The sequence below is a fragment of the Petaurus breviceps genome, unplaced genomic scaffold (genome assembly GCF_028583685.1).
Source record: "Petaurus breviceps papuanus isolate PSGF00001 unplaced genomic scaffold, PetGlider_PUasm1.0 171, whole genome shotgun sequence".
In the NCBI taxonomy this organism is placed as follows: domain Eukaryota; kingdom Metazoa; phylum Chordata; class Mammalia; order Diprotodontia; family Petauridae; genus Petaurus; species Petaurus breviceps.
This window is the reverse complement of record NW_027185754.1, coordinates 26746719-26768610: the sequence shown is the minus strand read 5'-3', so window position 1 is coordinate 26768610 and position 21892 is coordinate 26746719. Positions and strand designations below refer to the sequence as shown.

Here is a 21892-nt window from a genome sequence, read left to right as displayed (position 1 = left end):
TCAGTTCACAACTCTACTAACAGTGCTTTACTGTCCCAATTTTCCCACTAGCCCTCCAACATTTAGTATTTTCCTTTTCTTTCATATTGGCCACTCTGATGAGTGTGAGGTAGTAGTTCAGAGTTGTTTTAATTTGCATTTCTCTAATCAATAGTGATTTAGAACATTTTACATGACAATAGATAGCTTTGATTTCTTTGTTGGAAAACTGTTCATATCTTTTGACCATTTATCAATAGATAAATGACTTGTATTCTTACAAATTTTTCTCAGTTTTCTATATATTTGGGAAAGCCTTTATCAGAGATATTTGCTGTAAAATTCCACCCACCCAGTTTTTTGCTTTTCTTCTAATCTTGGTTGCATTGGTTTTAGTTTGTGGAAAAACTTGAATTTTAAATGAAAAAATAATCTATTTTACATTTCATAATACTATCTATATTTTGATTGTTCCTAAATTCTTCCCTTCTCCATTGATCTGACAGGTAAACTATTCCATGCTCTCTGAATTTGCTAATAATTTGCTTATGTCTAAATCATGTATACATTTTGACCTTATCTTGGTACATGGTGTGTGATGGATGTTAGTCTATCCCTAGCTTCTGCTATACTGTTTTCTAGTTTGCCCAGCAGTTTTGTCAAATAATGAGTTTTTGTCCCCAAAACTTGGATCTTTGGGTTTATCAAACACTAAATTACAATAGTTTGTTTACTACAATGTATTATGTACCTAATCTATTCCACTGATCCACTCCTCTATTTCTTAGCCAGTACCATATTGTTTTGATAATTACCACTTTTTAGTACAGTTTGAGATCTGGTGTGGGTAAGCCACCTTCTTTCACATTTTTTTTCATTGATGATTTGAATATACTCTTACACCAAACTATGTGTGTGTTCTACCCTTCTTTAACCAGTCCATATGAAAGTTACGTTCAAGTAATACTTGCTCCCCTCTATTCCTTCCTCACTTGTACAGGCTTTTATTTGTATACCCCAATTATGTGAGATAAATGCCCCAACTCTTCTTCTCCCTTTCTTCTCTTCTGTATCCTTTTCCTCTTCCTTTACTTTATTCTTCTATGATAATCAGAACACAATACTTCCAAGTCCTTTGTCTTATTTGACCTCCTCTATGACTCCTCATAACATTAGGGTTCTGGGGGGTCCCTCTGTCACCTCCCCCCCTCAGAATTTAAATATTTCATCCTTATAAAGTCCCTTCAGGTTACTCATGCATATTTACTTTTTTATATTTCTCTCAACTTTAATGTTTGTATTTTAATTTTTCTACTCATCTCTAGATTTTTCATCAAGAATATTTGAACACGGGTGGCCAGGTAGCACAGCGAGTAAGAGCATCAGCTCCAGTGTCAGGATAACCTGGGCACCAAATCTGGGCTCAGATACTCAGCACCACACCCAGAAATAACTGGCTGTGTAACCTTGAGCAAGTTACTTAACACTGATTGCTTAAAAAAAAAAAAGAATATTTGAACAAACTCTATTTTTTGAGGCTGGGTCCCTAGATGGAGCTAGGGTGCATTAGGCGTTTAAATGTTTGTTGAATTGAGTTATGGATTAATAGACTGTTAGGGTTAAGAGGTTTATTTCCTCCTTTGTTGTTTGGGATTGGGGACTAATTGGATTTTGTTCTGATTCTTCATTTCCTCACCTACAAAACAGGGGCAGTGAGCTTGAGAGGTACTACTCTAAGAAAGTTACCAGTGAAGACTTTGGCCTACTAGAAAGAGGACTGGACAAGAAGTCAGGCACCTGGATTCGGGTCCTTCTTTGTCACTAATTTGCCACTTAACCTTTTTGAGTCTCATTCATCTGAAAAATAGGAGTACTGGGTTAGATGATCTCCAAGTTCCCCTAAGGAACCTTCTAAGGTCCCTTCGAGGTATGATATACAAAGATTAGACATTCTTTCCCCTCTTTGTACCTCTTCTATGTCATTGCCATGTTTTATTTTGCACTATAATTATCAGTCAATGTCATATCTCCCTATGGCACCTACAAATATTTGAGCACAGAGGCTTTTTCTTATTAATCTTTTCTCCTTACCCTATACTGAATACCAATCTTTTTGTACATAGTTGGCCTTTAATGTATCTTTCCTTAAAGCTGCACGTAGTAGGCATTTAATAAATATTTAATGAACTGAATTGAATCTATATATATTAGGCTCCCTATAAATGTATATTGAGTTGAATTTAATCTATACAGCATATAAACTCAAAGGTTCAGTGAGTCTAAATCAATCTCTATATAGTGGGCACTATGTAACCACTTAGTTGATCACTAAATGGCACTTAGTATTTGTTGATCATAGAATCATATTTTAGAGGTAGAAAGTACCTTAGAGGTTATATAATCTAGCTTTTCATTTCACAGATGAGGAAACTGAGGTCAAGAAAAGTTAAGTGACTTGGCCATATAGATCATACGTGGTAGAGGAAGAATTTGAACATATACCTTCTATCTCCAAATCTAGCAGACTTTTCCATTGCAGCAGCTGAATCTGCACATAACATACTTTTAACAACTGTTTAATTGGACTGACTTTTCACTTAGTAGGCACTACTTAAACTTCTTTTGGATTAAATGGAATTTCTCTTTGTAATGGGGTAGAGATGGGGGAGGGAGCTGGGGACCATTCCACAGAGACTTTTTCCGCCCAGCTTTTGAGACAAGTCACATAGTGGTATGCATTCCTGCAGCATTAATGCCTCCTCAGGGAATCCGACCTTTCAGAAATATGAGAAGGTTGCATGCACACAACCTATCCTGCTAGGATTGGATTCAGCCTTCACTGGGAACAGCTAACCACAGGCCGGCTGCTTCTGACAAACACATCAGTGCTCAGCTTTCTCTACTACCCCAGTTTAGGGAGTAAAGGGCCTAGGGTTTTGCTAAAGGTATTTGGGAGGACAGGGAGGGCAGCAGAGAGGAAATCAGTCATTGCCAGTGGGGTTGGGCAAGCCCCACCTTTCACCTGATGTACCTGTTATTAACATCATATCCAAGAAAAGCGTAATGAGCTGGATTGGGGTACAAATCTGGTGTTCAATCCTGGCTCCACCATTTTTGCCTGTGTGATCTTAGTAGGCAAGTCTGGTCTAAGCCTCAGTTTCCACATCTGGGAAAGAAGGAATTGAACTATGATCTCAAGGACCCCTTCCAGCTCTAAAAATATGATCATATGATCAACAACTATTAAGTGAAGGTTCTAGGTGGATATTCATTTAGGTTTATTGAAGCTGTAAGCTTACATGATATGCAAATTAAATTCAGCTTAATAAACATTAATCAAGAATCTAATGTGTACAGATTCAAATCATTAAGCATTTATTAAACACCTACTATGTGTAGATCCAAGGCAAGAGATATTAAAGGACCAGATATGTCAAATGGTATTCTTAAATTCTAGTCCTTAGATCCACTGGGTACAGATGGCACTGTGCTTAGTGATAGGTGAGAAGAAAAGATTAAGGAGTAATGTCTGCCTTCAAGGAGCTATGGTAAGTGATCTTGTTATTCATGTATTATGTATCTGTGTATACATGTATTATCCATGGGAATGGGGTGTTCAGGGAGGACCAGCACCTCTGGTGTGGGGGCTTGTTGAGCCCTTTTTTGGGTTGCCCATCCACCTTTGATGTCCACCTGTCACCCAACTCTCACCTGTGGTTCAGAGAAAATATAGCATGTGCAGTGGCCATACCCTGGTGAAACCATCTCGGCAGACAGGCTAAACCAAGTTGAGGGTAAACTTGCAGGCCTCAAACCTATCGGTAAGTTAGGGGTGTGTTTATACTAAGCATGTGAAGACTTCCCCTGGCAGGATGGATGGATGAGAACAATTTGTTCCAACAGCTATGAAAAGTTGGCTGAAGCAGGCACCATGAAGCTCTTAGAACTTGGTCAGACATTGAAGACACCAAGGTCATCCACTGCATCCTGGGCCATTGCCAGTTGTCTTGACTTTTGTTTTGCCACTGGACTTTGATGACTTTAGAAAACAGAATGAGGCTGATGACTCTGAAATTCGATCTTGGGATGTCATCGGTCCTTTTTGAAAACAATGCATAAAAAATAATCCATGTATTCATTTCTTCATTCCACAGTGTACTAAACTAGGGATTAAGGGATGTGAATTAGGCGATCTGAGTTTGATCCTTACTCCTCAGGGTCACTGTGTGTGACCTTGGACAAGTTACCTATCTTCTAGTATTCTTGTGAAGATCAAGAGACTGTACAAACTTTTTGTAATCATAAAGAACAATAGAAACATGAGCTATTAATAGTGTGATAAGGTAAATACCTAACAGTACATGGCTTCATAAATGATGATGCCTGTAGTCTCTGCCACTGTGGAGGCTGAGGCTGGTGGATCAACTGAGTTTGAGAGTTCTGAGCTGAAGTAGGGTTAAAGTCTTGAACCAAATATGGTGAGCATCTGGTAGTAGCCTATACCACCAGGATGCCCAGGTTGGAAATGGAGCAGATCAAAATTCCTTTGTGCATCAGCAGTGGGTTTGGGCCTGTGAGTGCCAGTTCACTTCTAGTCCAGGTGAGATTGATAGATAGATAGATAGATAGATAGATAGATAGATAGATAGATAGATAGATAGATAGATAGATAGATAGAAAGAAAAAATGATGAAAGTATGCTAAGCTATTTGGGGAAAATTCTCCAGTTTGGGGATACCAAAGTCCTTTTTGAGCTAGACATGAGTAATATCTAGCATGTCATAAATGTTTGTTGAAATGGAAAAAATTTTGTGTTAAATCCACATTTTACAGATGAGTAAAATGAGGTCCAGAGACAGTAAATGACTAGCCAGTAGTCACACAGGCAGCAAATGGTAGAATTGGGACTAGAACCCAAGACCTTTGATTCTTAGATCAGTGTTTTCCCACTACCCCCACCCCCTCTGCCCCAATACTAGAAGCTATTTGGAGTATCCCTCTAAAATATCCCCCTATGGGCTAAGGCACGTTTTGTCCTCATGTTAATGGTTCAATTCCAGGCCCCTTCAATTGTAGAACATGTAGAATTCACCATATGGAATGAATAAAAGAAAAGGAGGAAGGCACAAAACAATGGGTAAAAAAATCTTAGATTCTAGTCATGTAAGAGCACTCAAATGGTTTCAGATCTAGGTCCCACATAGTTCTAATTGTAGGTAGCACTAACATTATAGGCTCTAAAATTCTGTGATCCAAGGCCCTTTCAGTTATAGCTAACATTCTATGTTTTAAAGTCTCTTCCATTTCTAAAATTTTATCATATTAGGTAAGGATGTTCCTTCTAGCCTTAACATTTTATGTTATAAGGTCCCTTCAAGCCCTAATAGTTTATGTTCTAAGGTCTCTTACAGCTCTGATATTCTATATTTGAAGATCTTTTCTAACTCTAACATTTGATATTTTAATAATCTATATTCTAGACTCCCTGCCAGTCCCATCAATCTACGTTCAGTATTGTAAAATTCAATGTTCTAAAAGTATCTTCCAATTCTAACATTCTATGTTCTAAGGTTCCTGCCAGTTCTAACATTCAATATTTTAAAATTCTTTCTAGTCCTAACCTTCTATATTTGAACATGCTATGTTCTAAGCTTCCTTCTAAGCCCAAGGTTTAAATAAGTTCCTTACCTCATCAGCCACCTATGGCTCTATCTTCTAGGGTATAGTCACTGATTATCCAATAACTAATCGCTCAGATATGGTAGTTTGTGGACCTCTTATTCAATGTGCTTCTCCCAAGGCTAATTTTAACTTCAGGTTAGAAGAAGAGGGACTTGCCTATGGTGAAATTGACTCCAAACAGGAATTGACTAAAGATCATTTCCCTCCAAAAATGTCATCTGATCTGGAAGAAATTTGATTTTCTTTCCAGCTGTACTCATATTGTAGGCCTGGGCAGTAACTAACCCTGGGCATTAATCAGCTTCACTCTGACTTGTTCAGAGGCAGAGGGGAAGTCCCATATGTTCACGAGAATCACACCCACCTGTAAAAGCAGTCCCTAGCAGCAGTTGGGACAAAGGAGCTTCCTTTCTTGGGCCTAGGAGTTCTTTGGTCTTTGTACTTACATTACCCTAGTTTCAGAGTCTTCAAGGAAACACTGCAGGTAGGAATGGGAGAGGAAAGTTAGCATTTTTTAGTGAGTGACTTTGGACAAGTGGCTTCAACTCCAAATCTCATTTTCCTCATCCATCAAATGTAGGGGGTTGGATTAGATGTTTTCTTTGGCCCCTTTCAGCTCTAATATTCTGTGTTCCAACATTTTATGTTCCAAAGTCCCTGTCGACTCTTACATTCTAACATTCTAAGCTCTTTCCCAGTTCTAACATTCTGTGTTCCGGGTTTTAAGCCCCTTCCAAATTTAACTTTCTATGTTCTATTTTTCTAACATTCTATGTACTTCATTGGTTCCTGTGAGCCCTAGCATTCTAACAGTAGGCAGCTAGGTATCACAGTGAATAGAATGATAGACCTGGCATCAGGAAGACTTGATTTCAAATCCAGCCTCAGACACTCACTAGGTGTGTGAATCTGGGCAAGTAAGCCTTAGTTTCCTCATCTATAAAATGGGGATAATAATCATACCTATCTCTCAGGGTTGTTGTGAGGTTAGAATAAGATAATATTTGTAAAAAGCATTTTTTTAAAAAATGCTTTTATATAAAGCTCTATATTTTAAATTTAAAGCTCTATATAAATGCTAATTATGATAATGATGAATAATTATTCTATAAGATCTGGTGATACTGTTTTTACTATGCTACTACTATGTAGTACAAAGACAGGTTGCTATGCTAATAACTATGGAATTAATTGTAGGCCAGGTGTGGAAGTCAACAAATCCTTAAGAAGCTCTAGATCTGGGGTTTGGGAGGGAAAAGCCAAGCATGCCACTTTGCCAGTGGAAAATCCTCCTGATTTCCTGACAAACGATAGGAGGGAGGGGGAAAAAGATAAATGAGATTCACATCGTTTTGTTCTAAGCACTTCCCTTATGTTTTAGATTTTGTATTGATGGACTGATGATATAATTTGCTTTAAAACCAGGTGGCCTCTTAGTTTCCATCTGTTCTGTCGATCACTGTCTCTAGTGAGCTGCCTGGCACAGTCAATGCTGTACAGGCATTGAGGCCCAGGAGAGAACCCTCTTTAAGCCCTCAGAGATCCTCAGAGATTGAGTGTGGTATAGTAGAAATTGCCCTGGGCTTGGAGTCAAAAGGTATGGGTTTGAGTCTTGGATCTGACCTTTGTCTGCTCTGTGACCTAGGACAAATTACTTTATCTCTCTGATCCTCTGGTCTCTCATCTGCAAAATGGAAATAATAATTCCTCACAGGATTGTTGTGGACAAGCAGACTGGTGATGATGATGATGATGATGATGATGATGATAATTACAGCTGTATCCAGGGCCAGTTTCATACATGAACAGCAAGAAGATGCTCATGCAAATGTTTCTCTTAAGAGGTAAAGAGATGTTGACACCCTATATTTCATTTGAAGTTTCTAGAAGACTCATTTTGTGGGTTGACCTGGCCCAAGTACAAAATATGATGCCAAACCCCAAACCTCAGAAGAAAGGACAGAGACCAACTAGGCTTTTCCCCTGAAGACATTTGTTTCTTCTTTTGTTCTCCTTTCTCTGCAGCCCTTTTCTGCAGGGAGGAAGCCAAGTGGCCTGATCCCTTGAGCACTTGAAAATTTTAAGATTGAAAAGAATTCTAACTGTGCCATCAGGAGACTTGGATTCAAGGCCCTACTCCAATGCTTGCTAGCTATGAGATCCCAGACAAGGGGTACAAAAGTATTATCCTCACTTTGCAGATGTGAGGACACTGATGCCCAGAGAGGAGAATAATTTACCCAAGGCCACATAACTAGAAAGTAGCAACCCAAGGTAACCTTTGGGTATCAGCCAGCTCCTTCCACCACACCACACTACCTAAACCAATCAATCAATAATCAATCAATTCAACACCATTAAGCAAGACTATGTGTCAGGCACTGTGGTAAGCCCAGGAGCCCTTAATGAGATCCCAGGAATTTTATTAACATATATGATCTTAAGTAAAATCCTACTACCCTGGATAGGAAAGTTCTGTGCTGAGAACCTCTTGTATGATCTCCCTTATTCACTCTCCATCTGTTCTTTCAAAGGATGAAATAATAAAATCATGAGTCCTTTAATTCTTAAACCCTCAGGGGAGAACAATGTTAGCTCTTTCTCCCTGACACATTCAAATACTTGACATAGAGACTTCCCGTGGGAGGGAAAATTATAGCCTCCCATGGTAGTGGGACTACAATTCTAATTCTGAGCACCACATTGCAAAGAGAAGCTCCACTGTGACTCATCTCCTAACTTGGGGGAAAAAACCCACTGAGTTAAAAACAAAAGTAAGAAAGGTTCAAGTTGATCCTTCCCGGTTTCCCTCCTAGACTGAGGGGAATAGCAGGCAGAAATTTGTAATCTTGACAGGATTTGTTTTTTCTTTTTCTTTTTTGGGGAAAATGGCACCCTAGTACAAGTTACTAACTTACTCATTTTACAGAATTGTTGGTGTGTGTGTGTGTGTGTGTGTGTAGGTTTCGAGGGGGTTACGGAAACTCCCTTCCTCACGGCACTATAGAACTGTATCGACCTCTACTCCCAAAAGATCTTTTAGTAAAAAGGTAGAACAAAGAATTGGAAGGGATGTGGAATGTTGCAGATGGAAGGGACCTTGAATATAGTCAAAACAGCTCATATTTACCTTGGATTTAAAACTACCATCCTCACATACACTCCATGAGCTTATCCCCATTTTATAGCTCAAGAAACTGAGGCTCCAAAGAGGCTCTGTGACTTGCCCACGGGCCACACAGCTATGAAGCCGTGCTATTTAGAAGAGAATCTTACAAGCCCTATCATTTCACATATCAGGTAACTGAGGCTCCTCTTAGACCACGGAAGTGACCGATTCAAGGTCGCTGACCTCCCTGGGCTGGACAGGGAGAGGGGCTCTTGGCAAGAAAGGGATGCAAGGTGGGGCCCGGGTGGAGGCGGAGGGCGGAGAGGAGGGGGACAAAGGGCGGACCGGGGGACCGCCCGGGGAGGGCGGGGCTTGCTCCCCGCCCCCTCGCAGTCCCCGTGGGCCCCGGGGCCGCGCTCCCGGGAGGCCTGCGTGGCAGACAGCGCGCGGAGGGGCAGGCGCGGCCCCGGCGGTGGAGGCGGGGGCGCGCGTGCGCGGCCCCGGCGGCGGCTGTGGAGTTGGTGGTGGCGGCCGCGCGGATAAGTTGCGTCCGGGACTCGGGGGCTCCGGCTGCACCGCGCTTCGCTCGCAGGAGCCGGTAAGGCCCCCGGGGTCTTGGGGAGACCGGTGGGGGCAGAGTGGGGAGGGGCAGCCCCAGGTCCTTGGGGGCCGGGCAAGGAGCTGGGGCGGAGGAGAAGCCTCAGGCTTGGGGCAGCAGGAGAACCCCGCGCCCCCTCCCCCATTTTCACCCCTTACCCCTAGGGCTCAGCGCCCGGGACCCTCCTCCCCCAGGGGCCCCTCTTCTGAGCTCCCCCTCCCCCCAAGCACCCTGAGCCTGGGCGGTCAGCCCCGGGGGCGGGGCGGCGGCGGTGGAGGGGCAGAGGGGTGGCTGAACTTGACCCTGGCTGAGCCTGGGTGTTCCTGCGTGTCTGGGTCGGTTTGTGCATGTTCCTGGCCGTGTGTTGGTGGGTCTATTTGTTGGTGTGGGTCTGTTTGTGGGTGTTTGTCCGTCTGTTGGTGTGTTGTCTGACTGTGTGTCTATTTGTGTCGGTCGGTGCCTGCTTGTGTCTGTGTCTCAGTGTGTGCCTGTATCTGTCCGTTTCTTTGCGAGAGTGTCCGGGTCTCAGCGTCCATGTGTTGTCCCCATTCCCTCCATCCAGGCGGGAAGGGGCTTGGCCATTAGCCAGTTTCCCTTAGTGCCTACAGCTCCCAGCTGCTCCGGGCCGAGCAGAGTCCAAGATTCCTCTTCCTGTGCACAGCCCCATTACTGTGTGTGCTGGAATGGGGGGGGGGGGAGGTTCCCAGAAAGAGAAGCTAGGAGTGGGCTTTTGTTTTCCTCCAAAAATGAGAGAATAACAGTGAAAAGTAAACTTTGGAGGGGACTTTGGGACATGGTGGGAGGAACACACAGACCCACACTACTTAGAGACAAACACTGTGTTTCACACAGGTAGATATTTATAACTGGCTCTATTTTCTCTTGGGGCTTTAATGCAATGTCCTTTCCTATGTGCTTTCCTCAAAACAGGTCTGTGAGGTGGGTAGGGTGAATGTTATTATTCCCATTTTGGAGATGTGGAAAATTTGGTTCAGAGAGGTGAAGTACTTTATCCATTGTCACAACACAACTAGTAGGTGTCAGAGCTTGAGTTTGAACCCATGGCTCTTGACTTTAAGTATATACCATGATGGTCACAGTTGAACACAAAGAAACACATTGAGACATAAAACACATATACACAAATAAAGACACTGGGACACACAGACAGAGGTATAGACTGGTTTATGTATACTCAAGTACCTATCTGTTTCCCTCCCATCCCAGTTCACTATCATCACCTGGGGCCTAGTGGACCTTTTCTCCTTGACTCTTTGTTGGACATGTTAGGCTCAGGGAGAGGAGATTATCTTTCCCTGGGCCTTCTTTCCTTGGATGGAACTTTAACCTGACCTGTATAAGCTTCTCTGATCTGCATTTGTATAGTCTGTAAAATAGGTATCAAAAACTCACTCTGGCTGCTAGCAGAGTTGTCAAGAAAGTGCTTTGTAAATTGCTTTGCTATAGAAATGTGAATTGCCTTTAGAACATAGAATATTAGAATTTGAAGAAAACTTAGCAGTCATCTAGGCCAACCAGCTCCTTTTTTTTTTTTTAACAAAGTCATACAGTCAGTAAGTGGTTTAAGTAGGACTTGAACCCTGATCCTCTGGCTCTAATCTAGGGCTCTTTTCATTACACCAGAATGCATTACTTATAGATGGAGCCATAAAAACTGGATAACTTTTCTATACGTTCATTGTCCAACTTTTGGGAAGCAGTACCCATGGTATTGCTTAGGGTTCAAGTCCCAACACTGCCATTTAACTAACTTTGTTACCTAGGGGATGTCACTTGGGACACCTCAGAGTCTTCATTTGTAAAATGGGAAATTATAATCCTTCTGCTAGGTCCCTTATAAGGATGTGAGGACCAAATGAGATAACAGATTGGAAACTCTACAAAGTGGTATAAAATTGTCCCCATCGTTTAGTGGTAGAACTGCCAGAAGGTTGGCCAGCAGGTGATGTGTTTTGATTCCAACAAGTTTTGAAATCTGCTTCTGAGGGGTAGAAATGTTGGATCTACATTAGCTGAGGGAGTGCCCACACTGATGTAATCATGGGACCTAAAATTATTGAAGTTATATTATTATTACTCACAGATCTCTTGTTGCTTTTGAGATGACCTGTTGTCTGGTTTGCCTGTGTTTTTGTACAGTGGAATGTTTCAGCTTCCTTTAAAAATAAAAAACAACAAAACTGGACTCTTCCAGAATTGGGGATTAGGGCAGAAGAAGTAATGAGAGGCAGAGGGCTTGATGTGAGAGAGAGGGATACTTTGCATATGCAAATGTGATACTTGAATTAAAAAACAAATGGGACTGCCTTATGGGGCCACAGTATGCTTAGATGGATGACTCTGGCTTCTTTAAAAACTATTTTCCCAGATGGAAGGAGAATTATTGTTGTAGAGCAACTGTAGGCAGGAAAAGAGGATGAATGAGGAGTTCTAGCTTTGGTTTTGTGACCTTAGATGAGTCACCTCCCCTTTCCAAAGCTTGAATTATCTTTTCTTAAGAATGAGAAGATTGGGACAGTAGATGGCTTCTAAGGTACCAGCTCTCAATTCTGGGATCTTCAGTTGGGGAAGAAGGCATGCTGTCTTGGCTAATTAAGGAAGCTGAGGGTATGAAGTTCAACCCCTGGTACAACTGGCTGTACGGCATAGTTTGAAAGAGACTTGAATTTGTAGTCAGTGCACTTGGGTTTGCTATTTAATACTTTTGTGACCTTGAGCACAATATTGACCACTAATTCTCAATCTTTTTGGTCTCAGGACCCCTTTACACACTTAAAAGAATTACTGATGACCTCATCTACCCCATGGAGCTTTTGTTTATGTGGTTTATAGTTATAGATATTTACCATATTAGAAATGGAAACACTTTGGCATTATGAAAATAATTTTGACCTTATGGACCCCCTGGAAGGGTCTCAGAGACTTGCAGAGGTTCCCAGACCACTGAACTATAGTGGCTAGGGCACTAGACTTAGAGTCAGGATGAATCCCATCTCAAGTACTTACTAGCTCTGTGACTCTGGGCACATCATTTAACTTGTCTGTGACAAGTTAGTTTCTTCATCTCTAAAACAAATGGGCAGAAGTTTATGACCTCCAAAGTCCCTTCCTAACCTGTATCTATGATCCTATGATCAAGTTATTTCCTCTTTCTGGTCCTCAGTTGCCTCATGAATCACTTTGGATCAGATGAACTGTAAAGTTCTTCCATCTCGTATACCATGATTGTAAGTCGTTTAAAAAAAAATAAACAAAAAGCTCTAACATTCTGTGTTCTAAGGGCCCTTCTACTCTTTGATTCTCTAAATCACAGATGATTGATTCCAAAGAATGTGAAGCAAGTGTTCCATATCATCCTAAAAAAAATAGCCCAATTCCCTTAAAAAAAAAACAAACCAACAAAACCAACTACCCTCCCCCCCACTGACCCACTACACACAACACTTCTGTGTTTGTTGGAAACTCCACCTCCTCCATCATGGCACAGTCTGTCTTCATTCCCCCCAAATAAAATACAACTCTGGGGAGGGGTAGAATGAGTCACTCCCTGGCAGAGATCCTCACTGGCAAAGGTTTGGGAAGGTTCTTGCCCAACTTCCCAGAAGAAAAGGCACAGGAGGTTGGAATGCTCTCCGTGGTTTGTGAAGCTCTGTGGTCCCGTCAGCTTTGGAAATGACTGAAAATGAGTTTAAAAAAATAATCCCTGAGGAGCAACGAGGAACAAGGCTGCCTCAAGCCTTTCTCCTCTGCCCCACTCCATTTCTTTATTTCTCTCTGAGCTGGGAAGTGACTTGAGGATAATACCACAATGCCAGCCTTTAGGCATGGAACTCTTTGAATTGCAAGCCCACTCTCTTACTAGTTTTGTGGGGGGCATGAGATAGATTTCTGGAGAAACTCTTAGCCAAGACCTGATTGGTAGATACTGAGTTAGCTACATCTGCTTGGGAAGGTTTCAGATAGATATTTTGAAGATTAGACCAGTGAAGTTATTTTCCTGTAAGAAGACATAAAACATTTTGTATTCTTTGCCATCAATCACCTGTGATTTTTAGAGTCTAACAATATAATGGAAGTGGCCTTCAAATTCAGTTTTAGAGCTGAAAAGCACTTTAGAACGTAGGATAAATAAACAACATATTAGTCATGTCACTCTACTCACTTAACTTCAATGTCTCCCTGTTACCTCCAGGATCAAATAGACATTCTTGCATTGGATAGTTGACTAATTGCATCTCATATCTTGGTCTCATCTTACCTTGCCAGACTTCTTAAATATTATCCCCTACCCACCCCCCCACATCTCCCCATACATGCTACATACAGTTCAGCCATACTGGACTCCTTGCTGATCCTCTCACATGACACTGGATCTCCTGTTTCCATTTCTTTGTACTAGCTGTCTTCCTGCAATACTTTGCCTTATCACTTCTGGCTCCTATAATCCAAGGTTGCCTTCGAGCCCCAGCTCAAGGTCTATGTTCTGCAGGAGGTCTTTCAATCCCCCCAGCTGCTGTTGCTTTTCCTTCCAAGGTTACCTTGTATCTACTTTACATGTATCTTGTATGTATCTGTGTAGCAATATATTGTTTTCCCATTTAGAATGTAAACTTCTTGAGTGCAGGACCCTTCACTTTTGTATTTGTATATTAGATGTTTGGGAAGTGCTTTATAAATACTTGGGGAAGCTAGGTGGCCCAGTGGATAGAGTGCTGGGCCTTGGGTTAGGAAGACTCATCTTGAGTTCAAATCCAACCTTATACACTTACTAGTTGTGTGACCCTGGGCAAGTCACTTACCTTTTCGCCTAGGTTCAACCTCTGTATGATCTGGAGAAGGAAATGACAAACCACTCCTGTATCTTTGCCAAGAAAACCCCAAATGGGGTTACAAAGAGTCAGACACAAGTAAACAATAAATGTATAGTTGTAAACTCAATTGACTGATAATATAGTGGAAAGAGACTTGGACTGAGACTCAGAAGGGTAGGTTCAAATTCTCCTATGCAAATAACTTCCTTCAGCTCCTGTTTGAATGTATGATGCAGAAGCCAGACCAAATAATCTCTTGAGTCATTTTGTTCCTAACATTCTGTGTTCTAAGGTTCCTTCCAAGTTTTAACATTCTGTATTTCAGAGTTCAAACATTTTGTGTTCTATGTTCATACATTCAGTATTTTAAGGCCCCTTCAAGCATTGACATTTTATATTCTGTGTCCCAACATTCTATATTTTAAAATTCCTTCTAGATTAGAAATTGTCTGATTCTGTAACATTGGCCCTACGTACAACCTTTTAGAAGGGATGGAACTGTTGGGGTAGTGGCATGTAGTGACAGTATGTTGGATTTGGGATCACTCCCTGGGGTTGAATACCAGCTCTGCTGCATAATACTTAGATGACCTCAGGCAAATCTCTCTGGACCTCAGGACCCATTTCTCCGCTAATCTTTGTATCTTCTCTTTCTCAACAGAGAGAGAATACTTAATAAATACTTGTATCTCTAAGATGGCTTGATTGGCTGAGATGATTTAAGCCCCTCTCCAGTCCTAAATTTTACCTATGAGCTAGTGTCCGAGCTGGGACAAGAATCTAGGTCTCTTGAGTACCAGTCCTGGGCTCTTTTCACTGCCTCGATGTGTCTCTTGTTTGTTCATGTCTTAACTTATTACTCTTGTAAGAAGTTTGCTTTGCATTTTGTTTTCAAGCCTCTCTTAAAGTTTCTTTTGCTGTTAAGTGGAAAAGGTATTTCTCTCCCTCATAAGTATATTCTGCAAATTGACGAACATTTGCAAATTGCTTTGAGATACACTAATTTAAGGTGTGAAATAATAGATCTTGCAGGAAGGCACAGCCACATTTCTGGCATTGATTGATTCTTTCCCGTCTGGCCTGTGATTTGGGGAGGTAAAAATAGTCCTTATTTTCATCTTTTATCTTTTATCCTGATGCCATCCTTAAAAAAGATGCACACACATGCCACAGAACTCTCTTGGGCCATTATCACTGGGGTGTTAAAGGTTCCTTTCAGACCTGACCAGATTCTATGTTTTAAAGGTCCTTCTAACTTTGACGTTCTGTGTTCTGAGGAAAACTGGAATGGAGTTAAGAGACCTGGGCTTTAGTCCTAGCTCTGCTATTCAAATGTTCTCTCTCTGTCACTTTAAGTCACTTCCCTTCTCTCTGGGCTTCAGTTTCCTTAGCTATAAGTTGAGGAGTTTGGACTATGTTCCCTCTAAGACCCTTTTACATGTGGCATGTTGTATCTTCACATTCTGTGTTCCAAGGTACCTTTCTGTGCAAATGTTCCATGTTTTCCGCTCCAGTGTTCTGTGTTCCCAGGACCCTTGTGACTCTGAGATTCTGTGACTTTGTGGACTGAAAGCATTTCTGGAATGACTCCTGGCCTGCCAGGAGGCATCTGGGCACCATGTATGTATCTGTGAGTGTATGTGCTTGATTAATGAGAAGGCTAAACTATAGAGGAAAACTCACCTATACCTTTAGCACCTGGCTGCCTCCCCTCATTCTGTCATCTTAGAGAGCAATGAGATTCGTTCATGGAAAAAAAATGTTAGTTCAAAGAAAAGAAAAGAAAACTAAAGGTAGATGACTTCAGCCTTTCCTGTCTGAATTTAGTGACGTAAACACAATCCTGTGATTTGGCTAGGTCTGAATTAAGCAGCATTCTTGTGCCTGGCTGCCAGACACAGATTAGCAGGATTTACATGCTACAGTCAGTCGTTAGGGTAATTTCCTGTGACATTAAATTTGGAAAAATGAACTTGGGGCATGATCTAGCAATTCGACATCTGTCTCTCTAATGGGGCTTCTGGTGTGAAAACAAACACACCCACCCACCTCATTCCAGGCTCTGAAGAAGTTGTCATGAGCTTTGCCTTCTTTTTCCACAAGCTCTGAGGTATAGCAGAAAACCCGGGACTAGGTCAGGAGATTTGGTTTTTAATTTTAGCTCTGCCACCTATGATCTGTGAAGCCTTTTGTAAATTTTTGAATTGTCATCATCATCATCATAATCGTCGATAGTGGTAGTAAAATAGGGATAATCAGCAAATGCTTATTGAGCTCCTACTGTGTGCCAGGCTTTATTCTAGGTGCTGGGGATAAAAGTATAAAAATGAAACTGATTCTGTTCTCAAAGAGCAAAATTCTGTTGGATTGCCATGTTGTCCTACAGGATTTTTGTAATAATAATAATAATAATAATAATAACAACAATATTAACAATAATAATAATTCATGTTGCATTTATGAAATGTTTTACATATATCGTTGCATTTAGTCCTTACAGCAACCTTATGAGGATGAAATGAGACAGTAAAATGTAAATTTCTTGAAGCCAGGGACTGGCACATGATAAAGCATCATTAATGCCTCTTGTTGTTTTCAGCTTTGAGAGGTTAGGCTGGAACAAGGATTCTTAATCTGGGGTCTGTGAATTTGTTTTTGGAATGTTTTGATAATCACATTTCAGCATTACTTTCCTTGGTAATCCTTTTGTGTTTTATTTTGTGCTTTTAAAGGCATTATTCCAAGAAATCTTCACCATAGGCTTCATCAGATTGCCAGAGGGGTCCATGACACAGCAGAAGGTGAAGAATTCTTGGAATAAAGGATGTGTGTTGTCCGGGAGGTCCAGCAAGGATGGTATAATATCTAAAGGCAGCTCAATATAGAAAGGAAAGGGAGTTGGCTTTAGAACCGAAATGCTTGACTTTGAATCTCCTCTCTGCCTTATACTACCTGGGTGACTTTGGACAAGTGACAGAACCTCTCTGGGCCTCAGATTTCTTTTCAGTGAACCAGGGCACAGACTGTGTTTGCAAATGAGCTGGGTTTCTGAATCCATTGAGTGCTCGATTCCCTGTAACAGCAGAGGTGACGCATGGCTCCCTGTGGCGCTCCAAAGAGAAGAGCCGGAGGAATTGTCCCCTATCATCACTGCCTGCAGCCGGCTTATCAGAAATGAATCGGGGGGGGGCACTGGGGAGTAGCCTCGTCTGTTCACATCACACCAACGTGGAAATTGGCAGACATGGCAGACCTAAGTTTGTGTATTTCCAATGCTGAGCCCACATCTAGTCATTCCCTGTATGTGTCCACAGGGCTTGTTGTTGTTTATCCCAGTGAATAATAATATATTAAATCATCCTGTCCAGCTCTAACACTTTTTGTTCTAACATTTTATGGTCTAAGGTCCTTTCCAGATAACTTTATGTTAAAAGTTTTGGATATTCTATGTTATAAGATTCTTTCCAGGTCTGACATTCTATTTTCTAAATTCTTTTGAGCTCTTAACATTCTGTGCATTGTTTAGAGCTGTAAAGGGACTTTAGCTTTTGCCCTAACATTATGTTCTAAGGCCCTTCCATCCCTAACATTCTCTATCCCAAATTCCTTTAAACTCAGCATATGCATCTATTAGGACCATGGTGTCAAACTCAAATAGAAATGAGGGCCATTGAGCTGTACATATGGATCTCTGTAGGCTGCAGAGTGACTTAGTTTTAAAACGTAATGCTTTATATGTTTTATTGATTTTTATTTGTTTTGTTAAATATTTCCCAATTATATTTTCATCTGATTCAGTCTGTACTCAGGAGGCCTCATGTTTGACACCTTGGGTGTAAGAGACTTTAGAAATCATTTTGTACAATCCCCTAGTTTTACAGATTAGGAAATTGAGGCTCAGGGACTTAATTGACTATCTAGGGTCACAAAACTAGGAAAGGGCAGAGTCTAGACTTATATCAAGATTTCCTGATTCTCAGGCTTGTGGACTTTCTGATCATTGGCTTCATCTTTAAAACTTAAACCAGGCTCTGTCTTACTTGAGGTGTGTGAAGGGTGACCAAGGGCATCTGCATTTAGGCCCCAAACTGGATCCAGATGCCACTAATTCTTCCTAAATTGCCTTCCCCAAAATAGAGAGGAACAAGACAGCAGCTGCTTGGTAAGAGGCAGAATGTAAATGTCTAGACACTCTCAAAGTCCCCACAGTATCCTTGGGGGGAGGAGGGGAAGTATAGAAATGAGCTATTTTGCCTTTGTCCCCTTCACTTCTTTAAAAAAAAAAAGGTGGGACTTTAAAATTTGAAGATGAGTGCTCTCAGAGAGACTGGAGTCCCTGGGTATACAACTAACCTTAGTAACAGTACTTAATTCAGGAGGCAGATGTTTTGTTAATTATTTACACAGTGTTTGCTGTAGTTCACTGCTCCTTGAAGAGTCTGGCATAATCAGAGGTTGGGACCTGTGAGCAGCTGTCTGTCACAGATGGGGGGTGCAGGGGAAGGGGGGGCAGCATGACTAGGTGAAAAGTCCTCTTGTCTCCTTTCCAAAGCTTCCTCCGTCTCAAAACTGGCAGAAATAATCCCAAAAACCTTCTCTCACAGAAATACTATATTCACAATAGGTATGAAGAGTACAGCTGGAATAATGCAGTTCTGTTCAGGCATTTAGTAAGTATCTACTTATTCTGTGCAGACCACTCTGCTGGATGGTGAATAATAGGACCTGGTCATTGTCCTCATGGAGTTTACAAGTAAGGGGATGTTGACACAAACTCACATTATGGAAATATTTACTCTGTGCCTTAGAGAGCTGTGTGCTCTGTGAGATCTGAGGGAGAATGTTCTTTTTGACTGGGGGATGGGAAATCAGGGAAGACTTCATGAAAAAGGTGATGGTTGAGAGTTAATGGGCACACACAAGTATCAGAGGTGAAGAGGCAAGTCACTGCAGGGAGAAAAACTGTCAGAGAAGGAAGCTATTTTAGAGCATAGAATATTAGAACACAGGACATACTTATGTCCCCAGGAACAACCAGACGTCCATGTAGAAATACTCATATAAAGGACATTAATTTATTCATAGAATTTTAATTTCTTAAGGGCACATGCTATTTTCATTTTTGTATCACAAGTGCCTAGCATGATAGGTGCTTAATAAATTTCACTAATTCATACTATATATACATACGAGACCTTCAATTTCATCCTTGTAAGGAATTCCACTCGTGTGTCAGAAGCTGAATTTGAACTCAGATTTTCTTGAATCCAAGGCTAGTCCTCTATCCACTAAGTCATGTTATCTGTGTGTGTATGTACATAGTTACAGGGTATATCTCCCTCTGTATATGTATGTATATAATTGCTGCATGTGTGTATGTACACTGTCTTTAAGCTAATGCTCAGAGGAGGCAAATCTTGGGTGAGTAAAGGTGAAACAGGGAGAGCTCAGCAGTTCTTGTGGAGGAAATTCTCGATATCAAAATTAAAAAAAAATGGGAGCAACTAATCAGTACGTAAGGGTCCCTGTGGATTGCATATTGACTGTTTTTAGAAGTAATATTATCTGTGTTTCGTTGTATTTTTTTTTGTATTGTGTTTCCCCGGTTATATTTTAATCTGGTTCAGAGGCTAGAAGAGTATTGGGGGCCCCATCAGGATGTGTGTTTGACACCTTGGCGCTTCACTGTTTCACCAGATTCTTTGATTTAGAAATGTCCTGCGTCAGGCTGTCACAAAAGATTACAGTTTGTTTGAAGTTTCCGTGAGATATATCCTGGTCTTAGACCCATGGAGAGTCATTGCCAATCACTGTGTCATGTTGTTTTTAAGCTTAGTGGGACATTGACCTCATCAGGTGGAATAGAAGCCACATGGGAGAGTAGAAAGTTCTCTACTAGATTTCGTGGATCCAGGTCCTAATTCTGGCTCTGCTACTTACTTACTTTGTGCTATTGGCAAGTCACTTTAACCTTCATTCTTCATCTATAAAATGAGGCTGTTGAACTAGATTGTCTCTAGGGTCCCTTAAGAACTAACATTCTATGTTCTCATATTAGCACCTATTTAGCAAGAAATTGGGCAGCTACGTGGCTCAGTGCATAGAGTGCCAGGCCCGGAATAAGGAAGACTTATCTTCCTAAGTTAAAATCTGCCCTCAGACTCTTAATAGCTGCGTGACCCTGGGCTAGTCACTTATCCCTGCTCGCCTCCATTTCCTCATCTGCAGAATGAGCTGGAGAAGAAAATGGCAAATCTGGAAAACCCCAAATGGGGTCAAAAAGCAGTCGGATATGAAACACACTGAACAATGACAAAAGCAAGAATAGGGTAAGATAGAGTTTGGACCTATGATGCCGCTTGTATAGGGAACTTGCAGATAAGAAAATTCCCTGTACCAATGCAGGTTGGAACCTTTTCCTGCAGTTTATAGTCTAACACTGAGGAGTTGTGACTTGCTCAGCTTCACCTAGGTGGTGTATGTTAGAGGTGAAACCTGAATCCAAATCTTCCTGGCTCCAAGGCCAGCTCTCTGTCCATTATACCATGATGCCTCTTAGCATGAATAATGTTCTTAGCAAGAATGATGAACCAAGATGCTTCTTAGCAAGAGTAATCAGTGAAAATAGGAAGCTACCAGGTAGCAGTTGATTTTCTAGGACCCCAATCCCCACACCTTTACACCCCAGGTGAATTTCTTTCTGCTCTTACTCTACAGTGACAACTTCCCCAGAGATGATTTCCATAAGGTTGGTTGGAGGACATCTTTGGTATCCCTTGCTTCTAGCCCCTAGATTGCTTGATACAGCTCTGCTCATAGTGTGTGCTCTGAGGATCTGTTCTGTTCTCATGTCTTATGATCTGAGATACCTTTCCGTTAATGTCCTGTGTTCTAAGGGCCCTTCCAGCTCTAACATTTGTGTTTTTCTAAGTTTTCTCTTTAGAAACTTCTAGCTCCCTTCATATTATCACCTAAAAGAAAGTTGACTAGAACAAGGAACTGAATTTGGAAATCTATACAATGAAAGCTTCACATTCGCACTTTGGGGGAGCTCAAACCAGCCCTTTGCCCTGTAGAGGGTCAGCATTTTGCAACAGAATGTGAGACCCTTAAATGAAAAAGAAGCCAATGTGTAGAAGTGCTGTAATGATATGTTCTAATAATCAGATGACATCTGACTGAAATATTTATGAACTAATTCTACATGACAGTTGGGGAAGAGAAATCTATGAAAGTCGTTATGATTGGTGCCCAGAAGAAGTGAATGAATTTGTCATATCATGTCTGATAACAGGATTCCTAATCTAAGATTTAAAATCGGTAATCTCTTTCACACAGCCATCTACTCCACAGTGACATAGTTGCATGTGAAGACATTGTCTGGAACAGTGGGGTCAAATTCAGCTAGAAATACATTTCTCCCCACAGGCTGCATATTGACTTGGAAAAATACAAATGAATAATACCGATATTTTACTGTGTTTTTCTTTATTTTGTTCAGTATTTCCCAGTTACTTTTTAAGTCGGTCCTGCTGTTTGACCCTCTAGTATAGAGAATCACACATTGATAAGCATCACGATGAATTAGGAAAGCATATCAAATCTCTCATTCCTCATTTCCCTTTCCTCTTTTTCTTTCTAATAAATGAGCTCTCCCTTGCATGAGGGCATCTTGAGAATATAATCGACTGG

At 41.3% G+C, this 21892-nt stretch overlaps 1 protein-coding gene across 3 annotated transcripts in view; it reads left to right on the top strand.

Annotated features, from left to right (window-relative positions):
- The first annotated feature begins 9219 nt into the window (after nt 1-9219).
- NEK6 (NIMA related kinase 6) overlaps nt 9220-21892 on the top strand; it is a 130353-nt gene continuing 117680 nt past the window's right edge. For 2 of the 3 annotated variants that reach the window (XR_011167332.1, XM_069082782.1), the window contains exon 1: nt 9221-9368. The gene's annotated coding sequence lies outside the window, so the exon portion shown is untranslated. Of the gene's footprint in view, nt 9369-21892 lie in introns of all 3 variants that reach the window. The other variant, XM_069082784.1, reaches the window with a different exon arrangement.